General features: G+C 43.3%; 1 long non-coding RNA gene across 2 annotated transcripts in view; it reads right to left on the bottom strand.

Moving 5' to 3' along the window:
- Nucleotides 1-1,704: 1,704 nt before the first annotated feature.
- Nucleotides 1,705-23,530, bottom strand: part of LOC309326089 — a 76,032-nt gene continuing 54,206 nt past the window's right edge. The window contains exon 4 of one of the 2 annotated variants that reach the window (XR_014150128.1): nt 1,705-1,838. This is a non-coding gene — a long non-coding RNA (uncharacterized lncRNA). Of the gene's footprint in view, nt 1,839-5,745; nt 5,831-23,530 lie in introns of those variants that run through there. The other variant, XR_014150129.1, reaches the window with a different exon arrangement.

Below are 23,530 nucleotides of genomic sequence, written 5' to 3'. Positions count from 1 at the left end.
GTACAAAATTATTATATTGTTCCCATTTATTTCTTTTTTAACAAAAAAAAATCCTACAAAGCGTTCCCATAAAAAGTGCACAAAGTGTGCTACACAATCAGCAATGAACTCTCTAGCACAAAAACAAAAATGTAATTGCAAAAATGCAGTTGGCAACAAGATTAATATTGAAATCATGCCGCTACAATCATAAAGCCTCCAAAATCCATATAGACAACATAAATTGCCACAATCTAATCCACAGTTACACACATTTAAATTTCATTTGAAAGCAAGAGAGTTTTAAACATTCCCTAACTATGTACTTACTGGGTTGTGGCCAGGGATGGGGGGGGGGGAATTAGGTTTCGTTCATATTTAAAGTTGAGCCTTACTAATTTGCACTTCCCAGAATATTATGTGAACTGAAACAAAGCCATCCTTCAAAATTTGCACTTGTTCAAAGTAATTTGTAATTCAGCCTCTCCAGTCAAATAATGTGTACAAACATACTAAAATACAGTGTGCAAAATAATGTGTGTATTAGTGAAAACAGCATACAAAAAATGTATTATATTGGGGGATTTTGCTCTGTAAAAATGTGCATATTGGGATAAATTTGCACCAAAATGCTGATGAATTTTATGCATACTTAAAAATATCACAAACTGATGTGGATAACCTAAGAATAGAAAAAGGAGAAACTGAAGCTGACTGATTCATCCATACCTAATTGTGACCAAATACAGTATAAAGTAGGAATTGTTTTCACCAAGCACCTTAAACCAGGTAGAAATATGGAGCCAGGCAAGCCTGCAGGTGGAAAGAATTCCCCAATGTTGACCTCTCTTCTTCAAACACACTGTACTTGGTACTCAACAAATGGATCTCACAAGGTAGAAGAACCCTGAAGATGGTCTGCTGAAATAACCAAGAAGTCCAGGGAAGATCTTAAGACAGCATTTCCTAAGGGATGAAAGGAGCTCAGGATATATTGCTATTATCTATTCATGTGGCCGAAGGACCACAAGTTCCCCATTTCTGATTTACAACCTTGGTTTATTTCCTAGTGATTTGTGGCATGATCACTCATTGCCATTTGTTTTTCTGTGTGTTTCTTCCATTGTCTATTCTTAGCTAATCCACTCTTGGGGTTTTGTTTTCCTCTTTTTTTTTTTTTTTCTTTTTTTTTTTGGTCTGGTCCACTGACTCATTCTCATCCCCAGTAAATCTCTGCAAGAAGTTGACCGGCAAAATCTTTTTGAAAATACAATGGTACCTCGGGTTACAGACGCTTCAGTTTACAGACTCCGCTAACACAGAAATAGTACCTCGGGTTAAGAACTCTGCTTCAGGATGAGAACAGAAATCGCGCGGCAGCAGCAGGAGGCCCCATTAACTAAAGTGGTACCTCAGGTTAAGAACAGTTTCAGGTTTCAGAACGAATTAAGTTCTTAAACCGAGGTACCACAGTATATGAAACAAAAAGACATCCAGATACATCTTTGCCCACCAGGTATTTGAAGGCCATTTGAATTAACCAAGACAGTCAGTCACGACCTTTACTATGAATTCTCAGAGTTTGCAAATGTACATTTTTAAAAAAGTAAAATAAAATCATAGGCAAGGACTCCAATGTGGTTGGTACAAGCTTTAAATATCACTCAAATTATATTTTTTAAAGGAAACTATAACGCTAAATGCAACAGATGGCGAAGAGCACCTTGCGAGGTGGATGATGCAGGCAGAGTCATCATTGTGCTCCTAGAGTCTCCCTTCCTCATCAGCTGTTGCCACGTGGGAGCCACAAAACACCCTCCTTAGGCAGGGCTTGAGCTTTTTCGAAAGATTTGCATGGACTGTGTGGGTGGAAATATAAGAACAACATATGGTAGTCTAACTTAGCTGCTGCACGTACATAGCAAGTGATCATAAACTTATGTTCCAGCAATAGCTGGTAACTTGATACCAGATTAACGGACAGTTTTGCCTTCCCCAGTCATAGACAGTGTGCTTAGACACGGTGATGGTGCTGGCGGATCAGGGAAGAGCACGTCAACACTGTCCAGTTCGAGAACTATGGGTATCTGCGATGTGCTTTCTGCTGCGCTTACATTGTGTCTTCAGTATGTGCAAAACTAGTTAAATGTGAGACTTGTGTCTACATTTGCGTTGCTGCGGTAGCAAAGTCCCGAGAAGGTGGGGAAATGTCACTAAATTCATTAATGGTATTTCGGGCCTGTTATAATAAGGCAGTCTTTTTGTTGTACGCTGTTTTGACAAGACAGCATAGGTCAGGAATCAGAGATGTGTTTTCTTGAACAAAATGTCATGTTACAGGATCACTATCACGCTCTTACGAATGATATGCAATGTAGTTAAGCATACAGTGGTACCTCGGGTTAAGTACTTAATTCGTTCTGGAGGTCCGTTCTTAACCTGAAACTGTTCTTAACCTGAAGCACTACTTTAGCTAATGGGGCCTCTTGCTGCCGCCGTGCCACCGGAGCACGATTTTGGTTCTCATCCTGCAGCAAAGTTGTTAACCTGAAGCACTATTTCTGGGTTAGCAGAGTCTGTATGTAACTTGAAGCATATGTAACCCGAGGTGCCACTGTATTCACAACCGCTTCAATGGCCTTAAATGTGCTTAACTCCGAGTTGGACTGTGGCCACAGCCAAACACCACCTGTGGCAAGAACGCCTTACTGAATGATCTCATGAATGTTTACTCAGGAGTAGCTCACAGGATTGGAACCTTAACAGGTCTAGTAACTGTTCATAAGGGACCATTCTATTTTGTATAGAAAAGGCAGGTTTTGGACAGAACTAGTTCACCACACAGCGAAATATAATAGGTTCCTGGCTGTTCTGAACTGCAATGAGCTCCCAGGAGAACCGGAACGCTTTAAAAAAATGTAGCTAGAAAGTTTGAGAAGTAGGAAGAAAATGCATCCTTAAAAGCCCTTTGTTCATTTGGTGCTGAGAAACTTGCCCTGCCCAGCATTTTGAAGATGAAGACCGAAAATGCACAAATGTCAGTCCCAAAAGGAGCACCCAAAAGGAGGGACCTTGTTTCCCTCTCTTGCTCTAACCACCAAAGTACATACCTATCAAGCCAACAGGCAGTTTTAGAGCCTTCACACACACACACACACACACACACACACACACACACACACACACCTTGCCAGAGCCAGAGCCAGACCCACCAACCAACCCACATTCCTATGCAGGAAGCTACAAACTTACACTGTTACTTGGGTAGCCACCCCTCTGGCCCACCAACAATGGTGTAGCCCGGGAGGCAGGGACCTTTCTCAGCCTGAGGGCTGCATCGCCTTATTGGCCTGGGCTGGCAAAAAGGGGGGCGATCCCAATCCAAATACCTTTATTGTACTAGCCATCGGTCATGACAAATCTGAATCAAAAATAAATACAAGTAAAAGGGGTGTAGCGCCACAAATAATGGTCTCTATTTAGATCTCTGCGTCTCCCTTAACAGTTCACTGCCATAGAAGGCACTGTCCAGGGCCTTCTTTCTGATCTTTTCGGCCGCCAAAGCAAAATGGACGACTTTATGAATCACTGAAGTGTTTACATTGCTAAATAGTCATAGGACCTTTTCTGCCGGGGAGAGACATCTTTCCTGTACGGACGGCAAGGCGAGAAATTGCCTCCCGGGTCCAATGCATAGTGGGGCAACACAGTAAATAATGCAAGATGTTTTCCATCTGCGGTTGCCCACATAGACAGAGTCTGCAAAAGGGGGCAAGAACAGAGGCGAAATTGTAATGGTGAACAATTTAGGCAGGAGGCTGCATTCCAACCACACAGAAGTCATAGGTTTCTGCACACACAGAGACACCCACACGCTCACTTCTTTCTGAGTTACATCCAGACAAGCAAGGCTGACAAACACACTTGAGGACCGTGTGGAGTAGTACTGTTGAGGGTCTATAACCTGGGGAAACTCCTGAAGACCAGATAAAGATGCCTAGTAGGCCATGTTTGACCGACTGCCCCCGCCCCCACATAGATAACTGGGAACCATGATGTCCTCTTTCCTTAATATCTTAGGCAATTGTGGCCACCACGTCCTTGGTTGTACTTGTCCAGAGGCTAATTCCTCCCTCTCCTCTCTGCCTCCCCACAAGAATACATCAGCTCCTCTGTGCCTGGTGATTAGGTCAGTCCATGTCGAATGCTTGAAGTATTCAGGCCAATTAACACTCTTTCTGGGTGACCAGTATTGCCGATCGATTAAGCTGCTCCCGCCTGCTGTGAGCTCTCGCTGCTGCAAAGACAAGAGCCTGGCCCCAGACGCCACGTCAAACGAGAATTAACGAAAAGCTGGTGGAGACTGACAGCTCAAAAGCTTTTGACTCCTGGAAGCCACCCGAGAAGGCTTTGCCGGGTTCATTGCACCCTCAGAGCTCAGGAAAGAAACAACATCTGTCACTAAAGTGTGAAGTTACCACAAAAAAGCACCCACCCTAATATATTCCACGAGCTTAATACGCAGACAGCAATTTAACAAAGCAAAAACCAAAAACCAAGAGCTCCTCTGCTCTGATGGTCTGTACCCTCCAGGGAGACGGCAGTTTCATACACTTCTTGAGACGCTCTTCAAAATGGTGCATTAAATACTCCATATTTTCCTGGTGGATTATAGCACAATCTTGTTTATCCAAATGCCTTTGGAACTATATCTGTGGTTTAGATAATCTCGCTTCCCATTGCATTACTTATTTTTGGACTGCATATATTTGGGCAACTGCCAATCTGCCTCTCTTCAACCTGATCATAGGACTTTATGCAGAACACAACATGCTCCCTGAATTGGTCCATATTTGGCAGGGCAAGTGCATTATGGTCTGCTTTTTGACATGGGGAAGTATATAAATATCACAAGAGAGGAAGAATAAAAATGCACCTGTATTCTGAATCTCTCCCAAATTCCCCACTTGAATGCAGGGTCTGGGAGAAGCAGTTCATTCTGCATGGGGGGTAGGCAGACCGTCTTTATTCTAATAATGCTTCACAGTGGCACATAAGACTAAAGAGAAGGAATTTTCTACAGCTCCATGCTCTATCAATCTCTTGCCCTCTCCTAGGGACAGGGGGAGAAATTCAATTCACATTTAAAGATGAATCTACCTAATTTGCACTTTCCCAAGCAATACGAACAGTTCTCTGAATTTTGCAGCAGAATTTTCTATCCAGGTAATGCGTATGGAAGTGTATCTACTTGAGGAAAGTGTGTGTATAAATGCATATATTGGCAAACACACAAAAATGTGTTGTATCTGGGAAAACTGCTTGGCAGAAATGTGCATGTTAGGCAAAAACGCATTCAAAAATGAGTTTATTAGGAGGAATTCACGCTAAACTCCTGAATTCTCGTGATCGCAAACGGATGTGGCAATGTGTTGATGTGAACTGAGCTTAAGATTGGGGAAAAACTGGAAACGGAGCAAAATTTACAAAAGCTGGTCCATTCCATACTCCCTCCTCCACCATGGCAACGGGTTTAGCAGGTAGCCCGCCCACCCCCCATTCTCCCACCAATCATCTTTAGCCTCTAGGGCCATTATTTCATTCCACCTCACCTGACTGGTTAACAGCCAAGTTCCTGAGCAGTCCCACTGCAGATAATTTGCATACATTTAAATAAGCACGGTCCCATGTTTTACCCAAACCTCACCTCTTTATCTCACGGTCACAGTCACAATTCATGGCCAGGGTCACCAGCTCCCTCCGGCCACCCCTGGTCTTGAGCCAGATTTCACCAAGCGGTTGTCAGTTGCTGATCCCCATGGTAAAAGATACTTCTCCCACATCCACATCCCTGCAAATTGATTATTATAAACCAGTTTCTCCTTCCAGCTTCAAGGTGTTGTACACACTTTCAACTCACCCAACAGTATGTTAGTGGCTCAGGCAACAATGAATCTAGCAATAAAATGGCCATCTCTAGAGCTTGTAAATCTAATTGGACATTCTTGCTCCCAGGCACCCCTCAGTTAAGCACAACTATCAAGAACACAACACAGCAAATATAATTGCATTGTCCCATTACTCTGTCTTGCTTTACTGTCTTGCCCATTAATCTTTTCAGGGTGCCTGGTTTTCTCGGCTACTACCAGTTGATCAACCAAGAGCCGCTGAGTGTTCTGCAGAAGGAGGGGGCAGGGGGGAGGAAGAATAAATTTGGGAAGTAGTAACTTTGAAACATGGCCTTGATTAACATTCTATTGCGGCTAATCTGTTTTATCAATCCCTTAATACAAGGAATCAATGGTTACACACAGCAAAGCAAATGAGTTTCTCAGAGGGAAGAGAAGGGGAGGGAATCCATAAAATGAAGACTTCAAGTCTTAAAAGCTGCAAATTTAAAACAATGAGTGCCACTAAACTTTTATTCAAGGTGAAAATTGCCGGTGTCTTAAGCCTCGTGCGCAGCTGGGAGCTCTGTCAAAGTTGCAAGTGACAAGATTTTTGAGAGCCACAACTAAGTGCCATAATGATACACCACCTACTGTTAATAGTCTGCTGCATCTACAGTTTAAGTTTACTAGCACTGACACAAATGCAGAGGTGGGTGGGTGGGTGTTCTGTAATAATACAGGTGCTTTACCCTACAAAAATATCAAGGAAATATGGCAGGCATAGCAGAAATTCTAATGGCTCTCTTTAACAAGGGTGGCTTTAGTGCAGGGGCAGAAAGTTTCAGGCTCAGCCAAAATGCGGCCCTTCAACCTCTCTACCTGGCCCTTGGAACTCGCCACACGCCCACTCTCTCCAGTACACACCTCTCATTGGTCCTGCTCCACATGCAGCTCAGATGCTTTTGCCTGGCTAGAATGTATTCTTAAAAACTGATGGTGCCTTTGCTTGCCTGGGTGGAGGATGGAAATATGGATATAGATAGAAACCTCTGACTTTGGGCACAGCTGGAGTATAGCCCCCTGTCCAAAGGGAAAGAGCCACATCTGTTGCTCTGCCCACTTTTGCTTCTGACCTTGCCCAACTTTTGCCTCTAGCCTTGCCCACTGCTGCCATGAAGCCCCCAGAAGGCTGCCCACAAAGGCATGCTGCCACCAAGGCTATGCAAACCACGGTTTCCTGAACGTATCTTCTGTACTAGTAGTGAACTCATCTGCCAGGTATTTATGCTCTTCCTATTGTTACTGCTTTAAGGCAGTGTTTCCCAAACTTGAGTCTCCAGCTATTTTTGGACTACAACTCCCATCACTCCCTAGCTAGCAGTGGTCAGGGATGATGGGAACTACAGTTCAAAAACCGCTGTAGATCCAACTTTGGGAAACACTGCTTGTTTTGCATGCCATGTGGCTTTATTATATTGTATGCATTGCGTTTTCTTTTATATTGTACCCCGTTCTGAAATCAAATAGAATGAAATGTAGGCTGGTACTGCCTCAAATAAATAAATATCCTCATGCCACAAAAAATACATTATAGGGCACAGGGTTGTGGGGACGACGACCAAGGTTTGCAGAAGCCTCCCGCAAAATGTTAGGACAAAAAAATAAATATCCTAAGGACAATCCCAACAATCCATGCTAAGCATCCTTAATGGACATGGAATGATGAAACAGGAGGGGGTCAGAAAAATGGGGAAGCAGGAATTCAATGGAGTATGCTACAAAGGGGCATGCCCGACTGGCTGGCTGGCCCCCTGAAGAGGAGCACTCCACACATCAACATTTGGACATAATCATGTATTCCATTGGGTTTTTGAGCTGCATTTTATGCAGCCCCAAGATGCTGTGATAGATTATTTGGGAGTTCTGCAACAAAGGAGACTGGTGGCGGCACAAAGCAATATGGTTACAGAACTATTTATCTCTCTCTGGAACCGTATGGTCTTAGTGCTTATTGAAGGCAACAGCACAGAGAAAGTTCCCTGCAGTCTGTCCAGCGTTTTCCTAGCCGAGAGAAACAGGTTCTGAGGTGCTTTATGCGCATGCCAGAAAGTGGAGCCAGCAGCAGCAGCAGAGGGTTAGTGAAGGGTCAACCTATCCCTGATGGACGCATTATTTTGAGCCCCCTGAGCTACTCATGCCAGCTTTGGGCATGAGATGTGGGCAAAACAAGAAGCAGACTCATACAGCTCCATGCGAAGTGAGATGCAGAAGGAATCTATCAGAAGTGCACGCACCTAAAAGTGGACAGATTGGTCTATTTCTGTTTCATTTTGTGTCTCATATTTCTCAGTCAATAATCCCTTCCATCCTGATTCTGCATCAAACAGTGGAGGGTTTAAATGAACAAAAAATTAACTATGAAATGCAACCAAATATTCACATTTTCACTGTTTTTGCAGTCATTGGGGCTGCGTTCTGAATGCATTTTGGCTATATTTTATGCATTTTGTACATTCTAATTATTGAAATGATAACCACATCACATCTGATGGTTGCATTATATTGCAGGCTGTGGTCCAGGAATTGTAACCCTCGCTGCATAAGGGGAAGGACACCTGTAATTCATATTCATGAATTAAACAATGAAGGCTCTGGAAACCCACCATATGTCCCATAAACTCTTAAACCATGGCAGGGATGGAGAAGCTGTGCCCCCCCCAAGGTATTCCTGGACCACAGCTTCCATTATCCCTCACCTCAGGCCACCTTGGCTGGGGCTGACGAGACAACTTCTCCACACCTTGGCCAGGGATATGCTAACAGCGCGATCCTAGCCATGCATGTCCTATTGAATTCAGTGGGGCTTAATCTCAGTGGGTTTAGGATTGCAACCTTAGCAGCAAACGCTTGCTTGTAAATAATGCAAAAGTTCCCAAAGGCACAAATGAAAGCAAGGGACTACAAGCAATATATTTGTTTTTAAAAAATGTTCCTTTCAAACTCTTCCCTTTTAACGTCTGCTACGGCTTGATTAGAATGAAACCCTTCATTCTCCCCGGTTATTTTTTACTAATACGTATGACGAGTGTCTAGCAACAGTGCTCCTTAATTAGCAGCTCCTTTGTATTCTGGTCCCTGTGCATCCGTTTCCCCCCCCCTTGCCCCCCTGCAGGAAGCCATCCCTATAAATAGCGCCTTCACCAGTGCTGTGTGTTGGCGTTAAAAACGTCGACGATTGGATACAGATCCCTCTTGCCAAAGGAGGCTCGCCGAGGCAGGTTGCTCTAACACACAAGACTGCAAAGGTCACCCCCCGCTGGGCTCTGGACCTGATTTATTACTCATTCAGTTTGTTTCTGTTTTCTTGCCAGGGCTTTCTACCTGCCTTTGTCAAGCCCAGCAAGGGAGGCCTGTGTCAGCCAAGGAGCTACATGCTAAAAGCTCTCCTGTGCAACCTTTAGCCATAACCGCCAAGCCACTTAGAACCACCAGCTCCACTCTCCGGAAGGCGCAGGAAGAGCCATAATTACTTTGACAGAGGCCAAGTAATCACAAGTCTATATCGACTAGGAAGACGCCTTTCATGACTTCTGCAAGCTGGATGCAGAAACTACACCTGCCTCTAGCACCAAGGAAGGAATCTCTCTGCCCAGATACTTCCAATACATCAGCAAGGCTTCTCTGCGATTCAGTTCGATATCTTTATTGTCATTGTCCCATACAGAACAATGAAATTGAAAAATCTACATAAGACATTCAAAATCCCCTAAAAACTCTGAGATCATGTTTAGCCTGGAGAAGAGGAGGTTAAGGGGTGATATGATAGCCATGTTCAAATATATAAAAGGATGTCACATAGAGGAGGGAGAAAGGTTGTTTTCTGCTGCTCCAGAGAAGCGGACACGGAGCAATGGTTCCAAACTACAAGAAAGAAGATTCCACCTAAACATTAGGAAGAACTTCCTGACACTAAGAGCTGTTCGACAGTGGAATTTGCTGCCAAGGAGTGTGGTGGAGTCTCCTTCTTTGGAGGTCTTTAAGCAGAGGCTTGACAACCATATGTCAGGAGTGCTCTGATGGTGTTTCCTGCTTGGCAGGGGGGTTGGACTCGATGGCCCTTGTGGTCTCTTCCAACTCTATGATTCTATGATCCATGGAGATTGAATTGAACAACACTCAAGGGCTCATAATCCCCACAAACACACACACACACACACACACACACACACACACACACACACACCACAATCTCAGGAGAAGGAAGGACAGGGGAGGAGGAAAATAAGAAAACAACACGCGGAAGTCTTGTTTGTTCCATCCTTGTAGGTTCTTTATCCAGCCTAATGTAGAAACTGCAGGTCTTCACAGAAGGTACTCTCTGTTGAGATTTTGACCGTTAGCCATCCACTGAAACTGTCCGCAGGTCCTACAGTCCACGCCAGAGGGAACAACCTGGAGTTTGGATTGCCAGGAGAGATTGCCATAAACACCACTTTATGAGCTGTAATGGTAACTGGGGGAGGGCCATAGCTCACTGGTAGGGCACAAGGTCCCAGCCTCAATTCCTGGCATCTCCAACTACAAATAGCAATGTCCTCAACCTGGAATTCTAGACAGCCACTGCCAATAATAATAATAATCATAATAATTTTTATTTATACCCTGCCCTCCCCAGCCAAGGCCGGGCTCAGGGCGGCTAACAAGCAATAATAAAAACAAGTTGAATGAATACAACTTAAAAACAAGATTAAAATACAACATTAAAATATTGAAACATTAAAATATTAAAATGCAACCTCATCACAGGAGGAGAAAGGAAAAAGAAAAAAGAAAGAGGGGGAGGGAATCAAATTGGCTCCAAGCCAAAGGCCAGGTGGAACAACTCTGTCTTACAGGCCCTGCGGAAAGAAATCAGATCCTGCAGGGCCCTGGTCTCATGAGGCAGAGCGTTCCACCAGGCCGGAGCCAGTGTTGAAAAGGCCCTGGCTTTGGTTGAAGCTAATCTAACTTCCTTAGGGCCCGGGACCACTAGGGTGTTGCTATTTAGGGACCTTGAGGCTCTCCGTGGGGCATACCGGGAGAGGTATGTAGGTAATCAGTGTAGGTAATGCTGACCTCGGTGGACCAATGTTTGGACTCAGTATAAGGGTACGTTCTTCAGCCACCCGTGAAAATCCCCCAGTCCTAGACAAGCAGGAACCAAATGTTCAGCTTTTTTCACCCTCTTCTGACCACGTGGAAATCATTGGAAGTGGTGTCGATAGCAACCCACAGTAGTGTCGTATAGGTTTCCCTCTCCCACCAGATCAGACTTGCCTGGGAAAGCAACCCGAGCAGAAGATGATTTAAGCTGGCGATTTCAGTGAGACACGACTCGGCAATCTTCCCTAAGAGACGTGACTAAGCAGAAAAAACCCCAAATCTGCCTCCGCCCTCCACTCTTGCAAAGTTGCCTTGCATTAGGGCATGGATGAGCAAGCCACCTCTCATTATCACTTCCATCTCTCATGCTGGCTTTTGTGGTGTGATAAAGAATTAAGTTTAGCAAATTAGGTGAGGGAGAGGGAATTTAGAAATGACACCCCTGATGATTGATGATACTAATAAGCCGTATGCTAAGGAGATTCCCCTCTCCACCCCCTCTTTGCCAGCCACACCAAGCCCTATCCCTGAGCATACACAATGAGGCTCAACATCAGCTGCTCTGATTTAAATACGTACTGAAGCATCTGTGAAACAACAAATGGAAAACATGGAGTGGTAGAGAAGGGAGCAAGGTGAGGTACTGGTTTTCAAACCCAGGACACCTCTGTTCTCCTTTTTCTGTTTTGGCATATTGCCAGCTTGTTCTTCAGTTACGTAATTATGGCAGCATCTATATTACAACTACAATCCCATTTTAACAACAGTTTTTGCCAAGCCAATGCCAAGGGAATTAAACCATCATCAGCGCAGACACAACTTTCCCCTCTCAGTGGTACAACTGTCCCTTTCCCCACAGCTAGGAATGGGCAAATCTGTGAGTTTCTCATTTTTCCACACTTAGTTCAGTTCTGCACAGTTCCAAATCGATTTGTGGTATGGTTGCCGTTTTCTTTTCTTTTTTAAGAGTATCCCGTGAAAATACAGTAGCATTTAAGTGCAAATTTCTGCTTAATACATGTGTTTGAATGAAATTTCCCCTTGCATACACACTTTTGCAAAGCAATTTCCCCTAATACTGTATGGGGGGGGAGTGTGTAATTTTTACAAACGTTACACACATTTTACTAGTACCTGTTTTTGTACCTGTTACTTTGCAGGGGGGGGGGAGAACTACATTGCAAAAATCAGGTAATTGTTTATTTCAAGAAACCTTGGTTTGCATGTGGTTTCAGAAAGTGTGAATTAGGTAGATTCTCCTATAAACATGAACTGAATCAAAATTCTCCTCCATCCTAACCCGCAGCTCCCTTCTCCTGCCTCTTGTTATTATGTCTGTGCTGTAATTCTCTTGCATCAAAATTAGAGTATCCATAGGGGTTTAAAAAGTGCCCCCACCCCTTCTGCTTACACAAATAACCACAAATGTAGGATTGAGCTTTAGGTTAATACCTCATTGCACTGGTGTTAATATTCACTCACATTTCATTTTGCAACCTCGGATGTATAGTTGGAGGCACTGTGCACAATAACATAAAGCAAAATGCTCTAGACAGAGCTCAATAAAGGGGCTGCTTTCAGTTTCTAATTTTTACTGAAGGCCTGTAGGATACAGTACAATGACAGCCATGTTGGATGCTGCAAACAAGTAGCAACAGAGAAGGCAAAAAACTTTTGCTCCGTGGTGAGATCCACGAGATCCACATGCATCTAGAGATTAAGTAGATCATGCCCTATTTTTGTGTGTTGCTTTGTAAAATACAATATACATTCATGTCAATGGGGCTGATATATTAGTTCTACAGAAAGCCTCAGACTCGTGAGTTACTCGCGCTTCATCTGTGATCTGTGTCTGCAGCAGTTCCGTGGGAATACTGTTCCGAGAAAAGCAATCAATAGCTGTTGCTACAGAATTTGGGTGGGATCATATAAAGATTCCATGGAACTCTGCAGCTGTGTATGAGAAACACATAGTTGTATCCAATCAAGTTCCACTGAAATTAATAGGCCCAATGTCCATTAATTTTGATGGGTCTACTCAAGAAGGACTAGGGAGCCAGCATGGTGTAGTGGTTAAGAGTGGTGGACTTGTAACCTAGTGAACCGGGTTTGCTTCCCTGCTCCTCCACATGCAGCTGCTGGGTGACCTTGGGCCAGTCACACAGTCTCTCAGCCCCACTCACCTCACAGAGTGTTTGTTGTGGGGGAGGAAGGGAAAGGAGATTGTTAGCCGCCTTGAGACTCCTTAAGGGGAGTGAAAGGGGGGTATCAAGTCCAAACTCAGCTCCTTCTTCTTCTACTTCTTCTTCTTCTTCTTCTTCTTCTTCTTCTTCTTCTTCTTCCATTTGATACAACCCACGAACTCTGCTTGCAAGAGCATGCCAGCTCTTCTCTCACCATCTTAGCCAAATGTCTGCAGCAGGAACTCAAGTTGGTTCTATGTGCAGTTTAGAACCCTGGAATGTGAGGATTCTAGATCAGGTTGGGAGTTGACACAAGTCAAGCAGGCTCCCCATTTCTAAAACCATCCCTCCAACTCATGGCGGGGGGTGATGGGGACAGCAGTGCACTCCCTCATTGCAAGAGGGATAAGAATGTCTGAATAGAGTTTATATAGCCATGCATTCTGCACATGCTCAATGTTTCCCATGTCCAAGCTGTAGGTGAAGTTAAAACCTGGACTCCCTACCCCCAGGATTTTAGTAAAAAGTAGCACTGGTGTGTGTCTTTGTGTTCATTGTCCGTGCAAAATATGAGCCATGTGCATTTTCCATGGCACAATGGTCGTACAGAACCCCGCCTCCCAAAACCAAACAGGCAAAGCTGTGGGAGAATGCTAAATTTGTGACCTAAGTAGAAGGCACAGTGCTCGTATTCAGCATGCATCTTTTATGTTTCATAGAAGCCTTTCCGCATGTACTCTGCAACTGCTCAGCCACCTGAGACCACAGTACAGGGACAGCGAATTATCTAACAGCATTCCATCCTATAATAGCACAGGCCTCTGTGCTCTCTTAAGCACTGATGTGCATCATGATCAGAGCCTAACTTTCACCTGCAAAAAAGGGGAAAAGGGAAAAGAAAAAACCCAAACAGAGAGTTCCATCACAGTTGCTCTATACTAAAGCTGCTACTTCTGATCAGGAGAGAGAAAACACTGAGCCAGTACTTGTTTTAACTCCCTTTATTCTATTCCTTTGACGCTTTTGCTGTGATCTGCATAGCTAGCTATCCTGAACTTGTGCTTGAACTGAACTGAACTGAACTGAACTGAACTGAACTGAAGCTAAATGTGTGCTTCAGTCTCATAATCTCCCCCTCCCGTTCCTCCACAATCAAGAGCAAAGCAGAAGGCCAGTTGAAACCAAGGCTGCAAATACCCATCCTATTCTACAATCCCTGTAGACCAAGCACTTGTTTTCTCCACGTAGTCCACACGTAATCTAGATCTGTTGCATATCTTTTGCCTCTGAAAAATGCTTATTGAGAAACTGATTGCGGTCCAAAGCAAAAAACTCACTGCAGACTGATACCTAGTATTATATTAAAAATATGGCAAACAGTGCAATTGGAACAGAAAATTTCTAATGATGCATTCTGTCCTGGAGTGGGTTCATCTGCCCAAGAGGACTTGCACCTAGTCAAGTAAATGAGCCAGTCCCCATTCTGCCTTCTCCTGCTCTGCTCACTTCCCACCCAACCCCCACCCCCAAATCTTGGACTCATTCAAAACAAGATCCTCATCTTCATGTCTAACCTTCACCCACACTTTTTTCTGCTAGCCTTGTGAATTCTGCCTAATTAAGAGCCTTTCAGATCCCCCCGTGGCCCAAGTTTTGTCATGCAGAACATGGAACTGGGAAAAAGGAAGGGCTGGAGAAAATGTGTTGTGAACATTCCCCACCCCTCTCCCCTGGGTCCACTTGGTGCTCTTAAAATTGGCGTTTCTGTTATATCTGGGTGAATTCTTGAAATGTATTAATGGTGCTCATTAATTAAGACTTGGCGGTGATGTTCTTTAGATGACATTTTGTACTTCAGATATCCAAGCACATAATGTATATGTGTTCTGAAGGGTGCCCACGTGTATGAATCACATCCTGGTTTGGGTTCAAAATACATTCAAGAATAATTCAGACCTCTGGAGCGCAGTTTATGATTTTAACTCCCCTCACAACTTTATCACCCCCTGAGTTTCCTGCTCCCTTAAACATGTTCATCATTTTCCCCTTGATGTCCTGGAATCCTGGAACACCCTCCTAGAACACTAACCAAACTGTCTGTGTTTCTCTCTTCCTTCAAACCCTCTCCCAAATCCATTAGACCTTCGGTTTAGGAAATATTTGCTGAGAAAGGGCTTCGGAAGACATTGCAGAGTCACTGTCAGTCAGCATAGACCAGGGCGGTCCAACTTTTCATCCCAAGGAGGCTGCAAGAGTACTTCAACATGGAAAGTGTGGGCCGCACACAGCCTTGTTGCACAGGGGGTGAGCAGCGAGGCTGTTATGTACTGAGTTGAATAGGATCCAAAAGGCAGCAGTCTGATTGGTCCTAGAACAATAGGGTCCAGAATGCAGCAGTCTGATTGATCCACAGGAGCCACCCAATCCAGCTCCAGGTGGAAGTGAATCCGCAACTTGATTGGCCTACAGGTGAATCCCGGAATTAGCCAATCATGTGGGGCCCATTGTGTAAATAATGTCTATAAAGCAGACATTCTGGGGGAACTTCCATTCCTCCTCACCGCTATGAGCTGAATAAAGAGCATGAAATCCACTCTCGACTGCGAGTATATTTCAGAGGCCAAAATTTGACACACACACAGACTACCAGCCTTCGCGCTGCTTTCCCAAAGCAGGCTAAGTGACGCTATGAGCTTTGAGGAGGAGGCACAAGGCCCTGGCAGGGTTCCACAGCCCTCCCACCTCCTTCTCAAAGCTGGGAATGTGCTCACTAGGCTTTGGGAAGGAGGCAGGACTCCTCAAGGACCCTGTGAAGGCCCTCATAACAGCTTCCTATGTTCCTGTGATAGGAGTGTTGAAGCCCAACTTCTCCAAGCTGGAGCTCTGTGTAACATAGGCAGCAAAGCACAGGGTAGTACTATTGTAGGAACACTTCTAACACTAATAGACTTCTCTCCCAGTTTCTGACCCCTGCATTTAGCACTCACTCAATAGCAAGTAGCACTATCTACTGAACCATCAGCATCACCCAGGGGAGACGCACCAAGGGTGATCAAACTCAGGTTTGCACATACAACCTGAACTGCTTTGCTCCTTTTTGTCAAATGAAAAATATGTATTTTAAAACTTCCTCTGAAGGCTTTGTTCTTAAAATCAATCTTGATTCAACAGGAGAGCCACAGAACCAGAAAGAGAAAGAAAGAAAGAAAGAAAGAAAGAAAGAAAGAAAGAAAGAAAGAAAGGTAAGTTGCGCCCTTTAAAAGATTGATTCCAATTTTTTCGCTAGCCCTCAGATCTAAATATACCTTGCATTTATGGGCAAGAAACAGAACATGAAGAGAAGAAAGGAAAACACAATATTGTCCAACACATAATTGTGACCGCAAGGATTTCATTTGTGGAAACAAATTAAGCATGGATTGTTTCCTGTAACTCTCTAACAATTATTAAATTTCCCCACAGCCATATTGGCAGAAGGCAGGGAAATAAACCTCATTAGAATGTAATAGAAACAATATTTGTCTGTCCTCCCCTTACTAATGGGAAAACACAACTTTCCCTCTCCCTAAATGTTTTTAATAAATCTTAGTTCACATTATTTATTGATTTTTGCTGTAAGAATGGATCAAGTCATACTGCATGTCGTTAAATGTTTGGGCAGCACATGCTTGAAATACTGTGTGCTGTTTGTTGGTTTGGGGTACTTTTGGTTTTTGGTATTTGTTAAAATAGAGTGGAGAATTCCCTGGATGCCTAGATCCAGGTTTAGGGCAAGTACTCTTTGGTGAGCCCCAGCAGAGATTTAAAATCACAAAACATGCAGCATGGAAATATACCTTTAAAATGTCCCCTTCTAAGTTTCCTCCAAAGTTCCTCACTCCCCTTTGCATTGTTTGGTAAGTTAAAAATGGTTTACCTACAAATTCTTCAAAGGTCAGGTTCATGCGCTTTTCCATACAGCACCAAGAAAAGACAAGGCAGTATAACTTAGGTTCCAAAAAGTGGCAAATGTTTCTAAACGATTTGTATAGAAACACAAAGATGGCTTGCTAAAGCCACGTGGTCTAAGCTTGGAGCATCCATCTTAAACGTCCTTACCGGTAGATTCACATGGTGGAAGCAGAGAGACCTAAGAGTTTGGTAACTCCTCCTCCCAAGGTAAGGGGATGTGACCTAGCTAAGCCTGGCAGCTTAATCTGTGGTCTGAACACCTTTATGCATTGATTAGAGTTAAGCATCTTGGTTATGTGAGGTTGGATATATCCCACACAGTTCTGGTCATTACACCATGTACCCCGTTTTGCCATCTTGGCATCCCGCCATGCCACTTCTGCCACTGATGAAGTGGCACTGGCAACAGCACTGATTTCCAGTGAGATCCTGCTGAAAGAGCACAAGGTATTGCCCGCTCCACAGGATCTCGCAAGATTTTGGCAAGATCGTGTCCTTCCAACTCTATGATTCTATTATTATATTTCAATGGAAATCACTGGAAATATTTCACTACACCTCAAAAAGGATGTTGTAGCACGGGTGGTGCTCTGTTCTAAACCACTGAGCCTCTTGGGCTTGCCGATCAGAAGGTCAGCGGTTCGAATCCCTGCAACGGGGTGAGCTTCCATTGCTCTGTCCCAGCTCCTGCCAACCTAGCGGTTCAAAAGCACATCAAAGTGCAAGTAGATAAAGAGGTACCGCTCTGGCAGGAAGGTAAATGGCATTTCCATGCGCTGCTCTGGTTCGCCAGAAGCAGCTTAATCATGCTGGCCGCATGACCCGGTAAAACTGTCTGTGGACAAATGCTGGCTCCCTCGGCCTGTAAAGCAAGATGAGCGCCGCAACCCCAGAGTTGTTTGCAACTGGACTTAACTGTCATAGGTCCTTGACCTTTTTTTAGTGCTGTAAAAGGTACAGAGAACAGAAACTCCCCAAATCCCATTAGTATGAGGAAAGGTTATAACATTTGGGGATTTTTAATTTGGGGGGGGGTCAACTAATTGTGTGCAGGGGGGCGGGAGGGCTAACATGATATGAAATTCTGCATGGGGAAGTATCTGTGCATTGAAATTAATATGATTTTACAATTGCTATGATCTTGCAAGCTAACTATTCTCTTAAATAACATGAGAGATTGAGAAGCGGGTAGAAATGGCTACAGATCTTGGCTGTAATAATCTGTATTCATTCAGTATACCAAAAGAACCAAGTACATAGACTAGAGAAAGGACATGGTATCAGAGAAAATTAGAATGTGCAGAAATTGCCATTTTCTTCTGTGTGTGAAGGTGACTTCCAGTGTTGCCATGTACAGACAGACACACACCTCTGACTTCACCAGTAATAATAATACGCCAGAAGATGATGGGGGGGTGGGCAAAGACCAACCCCTCTTTTTGGCATTGCTCTGACCACAGAACAGCAGCAGAAGGGGGCACCCAAAATCAAAATCAGATGACCCTGACTCATCATTACAATTTTTACTATTGTTATAATGATAAGGATGGTGTTATATCGATTTACTCCGATTGCATTGTTCAGTTTTTATTTTTCATGCCAATGAAAAGGGGACACCTAAATAAACAGCAATAATTGTTGATGCAATTGCAGGTGTGTATCACGTTATAGAAGATAGAGCTATTATACAAATGGAGAGGGTGGCCAATGAACCAAGTAAAGCTGTGGCTTATATTTATTTACTGGAGGTGTGGGATCAGATCACTGAATACTTCCTGTCTGCCAGGGATTTAACAAGCGAAATTATAACATTAAGCCTGAATACAAATGGGTCGTGTGTATGTGTACACACACCACCTTATTGTGCAATTTCAACACATCTAAAAATTGATCAATAAAACATCACAACTTTAATATTTATAATTATAATATTTATAATTATATTTTAAATTATAAATATTTATCATCATTCTTTAGGGGACACCTATATAAGCAATAGTTGCTGACGCAATTGCAGTTATGTAGGGAGGTGTGTGTGTGCGTGCAAATAAAATGGTTTTTTTGCCAGTCTGTTGAAAGTCTAGGCGGCTAACAAATTCAGTAATTCATTTATTTTTTTATGATCCCACCTATGTTTTTACTTGTTTCTCTTTTATCTGTAAGCCGCCTTGAGTCCCTGTCAGGGGAAAAAGGCAGGATATAAATTAATATAATAACAATGGCAAGACGGACAGGAGGGACCTGCAACAAGATATTGCAGTGCCAAGCTCTCCTGCTCAGGATTCCAGCCAGCCATGACCTTTTCCAATATATTCCGTTCCATTCCCATCCATTCTAACTCTGCCTCCCCACCAAGAGTCACTCTGCAATCTATGGCCACTGAGCATGCTCAGTCTTCAGTTGAGGTGTTTTGAGTTCTGCCCTTCCCCCTCCCCCAAAGATATCTTTTCATAGAATCATAGAATCATAGAGTTGGAAGAGACCACAAGGGCCATCGAGTCCAACCCCCTGCCAAGCAGGAAACACCATCAGAGCACTCCTGACATATGGTTGTCAAGCCTCTGCTTAAAGACCTCCATCTTTTGTACTTCTACTAACCATGAGTTTCCTCTGAACAGGCTGATACCTTCCTTCTTGTGCAAAGATGGCGTCATTTTGGCTCCATAAGGAGTCTGTGCCAACCTGGTGCCCTCCAAACGCTTTGGAACAGAACTCCCATCAACCCACTGCCAGCACAGCCTTGCCTGCTGGGTCTGTTGGCAGTTGTGGTCCACAAGATCCTGCAGGCACCTGGCTGGCAAAGGATGGCATATAAGCTGAGCAAAGGAATGGAGGCAGACAGGGCGAATGAGGCCCTAAGCTACTGAAGATAATGGGGCCCTTTATATGTCCAGTTGTCCTTTCTCAACAACAAATTGTCACTGTTTTATGTGTTGAATATATGCTATATGGTAATTTATGGACCTAATAGGTAACTAAAGTAAGTTATAAAAAAGGTATCTAAAGCCATTTGTGCATGTTGACATGCATCCAGTCCATGCAGAATGTAGGCACCCTATATATAGAAATGAGCAAACCAGTGATATTTTATGGAGCAGGCGGAGCCCATTACTTACATCATAGGAACCTACACAAAACACTGTTGTTGTATGTAGGTTTGATTTTGTTTGTTTTTTATCTTATATTTTGGAAATGTACATCCAGTGGGTTTTTTCCTTTAATTTTGGGGGGGGGGGGGCTCCAAGAGAGTGAGGCCCTAAGCTATAGCTTGTTTAGCTTCTACGTACCGGTAAATCCAGCACTGGAGGCAGACATAGAGTCCATGGCTGAGAAGGCACCAAGCAGCCCTTTTGGATTCCTATGTCTCTTATCCCTACTGGCAGCTATTGCCATGCAAGACTAGGGACCCAGCAATAGAATGGATCCTCATTTGAAGAAATAGGAGGCGGCCTTTATAAAATTGTACTAAGCTGATAAGGTCTGCTATGGTTTTCACTTGAGGATCCAATGAACCTTACTTCAGGAGGCTGGTATAGAGACATCGGAAGGCCTTTCCTCAGGGCTACAGTTTGATGGATCTTGGGGAGGTTCAAAATGCACCACCTAATAAATCAGTCATCAAAACGCACAGAATTTAACCAATGCTTTCTTTGCCTCCATTGTCCGTTTCCTCTGCAATAGTTCCAGGGCAGTGTTGATAAAGAAAGAGAAAAGGACACAAAGAATAATGATGATCAGTAGACAATAAAAGGAGAAGGATGGATTGAAGAAAGGATAAACTTCAAACCTACATGGGGGGGGAAAGCTCACCAGGTTGACTTCCACATGGAAAATAATAGGGATTTTGAAAAAGAAAGAGTTTAAAAGGTTTTAAAAGGTCATTATGCATTTAGCAGCCAAAGAGCAGTATGAATTTCTAAGCAGCAACATCTGGAAGATCAAAAGAAATCATACTTCAATCAACATGAAAATATCTGCTCATTACATGCAATCATATTTAGTTATTAATAGACACTGGCTAGACACTGACATTTTACACATTTCATCGTATGATGCACCAGGGACACTTCTGGCATTTAGTTTATCATTTTCATCAGTGTCATGGAAAGAGTGACCGATCTGACCCCCAAAACCCTCAGACTGTCACTCATCGTAAGTGAATTTATCAACACATACAGAATGGGGAATACACAGGAGAATTTTAACTGTTTGCATACAAAATCATTTCATTCTTCACGCTTCAAAAAGAGGGAGGGAGGGAGGGAGGGAAGCCAGACCTTCACTTTTGCATAATAAATAATAAGGGCCAGCAGACAATTACATAGGTGGAAATAGTATGCAAAATGATTGGAATTCAAATTTGTTGTGCAAATGTAACTGGAGGTAGCTTAAGTAATCAGCTGCAACGGGTTGATTTTCCTCCATTGTTAGAGGTTAATACAAAAGCTCTCCAGCTTATATTAGAAGCAGCCTTACTTCAACTGCAAATTGGCACATATCCCATTAGTATTTTCATTCTATGACATCTCCTCTGATAGACTTAGATGCACAGGCTGGCAAATATTAAAATTAATTGGGCTATTATATTTAAGGCAGAGGGAAAAACAAAAGTCTTGGTGAGGGAAATTCTGGGGGACAAGAAGGTCTGACCCCAATGTCCAAGACACCCTGGAATTGAATGGAAGATTTTTCTCCCCCTATGTCAGAATGGTTTGCTAAACTGGCACATCCTACTGACTGGGGTTAAATGATTGCAATTAAAGGAACAACAAGAGCAAATCTCTTCCCCCCCCCCCCCACTGTACTAATCATGATTGCAAAAAAAATGCCTGAAATGTGATTTTATTTCTAATGACAATTATTTGGGGATTGGATTGCAATTTTAGTTTTGCTAATTAGATCCACTGCTGCATTTTCATACTCGCTCATTGCATCCTTTGACGATTCTCACCAGAATTGCAGTTCCACACTGGCCACTTTGCAGGCTACGCTTTAATAATTCTCAAGACAAATATGAGAGGGGCTTGATTATATTTTGTGACAGCAGTAATGTAAACCTTCTTCCATGTTTCAGTTTCAGAAATCATCCTGGTCGCTGAACCATTAATTCTAAGAAAGAATGACTGTTTCAGAGGGATTATCCAGAAACAGATTATAAGCATGTATAATTCTTATGCAATAAATTGAAATTAATATACTGTTTACCCAAAACCTTAAATAAAAATAAGGTAGGCATGTGTGTGTGTGTGTGTGTTTAATTTGGACATTCTAGAATACACTGAACAGCAAGCACAAGCAATGTGCGGATTTGCTTTAGAATAACAGGAGGATTTAGAACAAATTTATCAGTGTGTTAGCTTCTCAAATGTATTAGGTATCTGAAAACAGTCCTCAAAACTCCCATTGTTCTAGGCGCGTTTTGCAACAAGGAATTTCATTAGTGAGAAGCGGTTTCTGCGCTCTGGGCGCAGTCCTAAAATTTCAGATTAAAACTGCAGAGTGGAAGCAAAGGAGGACCTTTTTCTGCCTCCCCACTTCCAGCCACCCTCTGGAGACCTTCTTTTTTTAAAAAATATTTTTTATTAAGGATTTTCTTGTTTTACAGAAGTGTAGTGCCTCGTTGTTGTTTTTTTCTTCTTCTTCTTCCATGTAACGTTTTTACAAATCCGTTTCATTTGTTGAGGCATTAGGGGGAGAAGAAAACTGAAAGAAAAAAGAAAGGGGGGGTGGGGAGAGGGAGGATGGATGGGGGTGGGGTCGGGTGGCGGTGTTTCTATTATGTTTAATGTATGTAGAGTTTGGTGTCAGCGTTGCTTGTGTTGTTCACTTGTGTTCCTTTGGTGGTGAGAGAGGTTGGGGTTGGCTTAGGGTGGGATTGTTTGCTTGTGATTGGCTGTGGTGATCTTTGTTTTCGTGTGTGAGTGAGGTGGGTGGGTGTTTTGGATCAGGTTAGCCATATTGATTTGTATGCTGTTGGTGGATTATTGTCGTTGTCCTGTTGGGCTGTGTATGTGATAAAGGGGAGCCATACCAGGGTGAAGGCGTCTTCTTCTGTTTGTCCCCGTGTCAGTTTATTAGTTAATTTTTCTAGTAGGGCTGTTTCCCATACTATTTGGTACCATTGGTCCTCTGGAGACCTTCTTAAGAATATTTGGGGGGCTGACAGGGGAGGCATGGATTTGTTTTTGCAGTCTTCAGATGAGGATTAGCCCATGTGAAAAATGAATGTAAGATTTTCAGCTTTGTATTCTTGTTATAAAAAAGTGTGCCGAGACATTCCATTGTTGTGCCCATAACCTAGGTTTAAGGCGCCATTTGGCTCCTAGTTTTCATATCTCAGTTTCTAACACTGTTTGAAAATGCAATAAGGTCTCCCAGGATCTC

This window comes from Podarcis erhardii (genome assembly GCF_964252035.2).
Source record: "Podarcis erhardii genome assembly, chromosome: 12".
NCBI classification, from domain to species: domain Eukaryota; kingdom Metazoa; phylum Chordata; class Lepidosauria; order Squamata; family Lacertidae; genus Podarcis; species Podarcis erhardii.
Note: the sequence above shows the minus strand (reverse complement) of the source record. Positions and strands in the feature narration are given on the sequence as shown.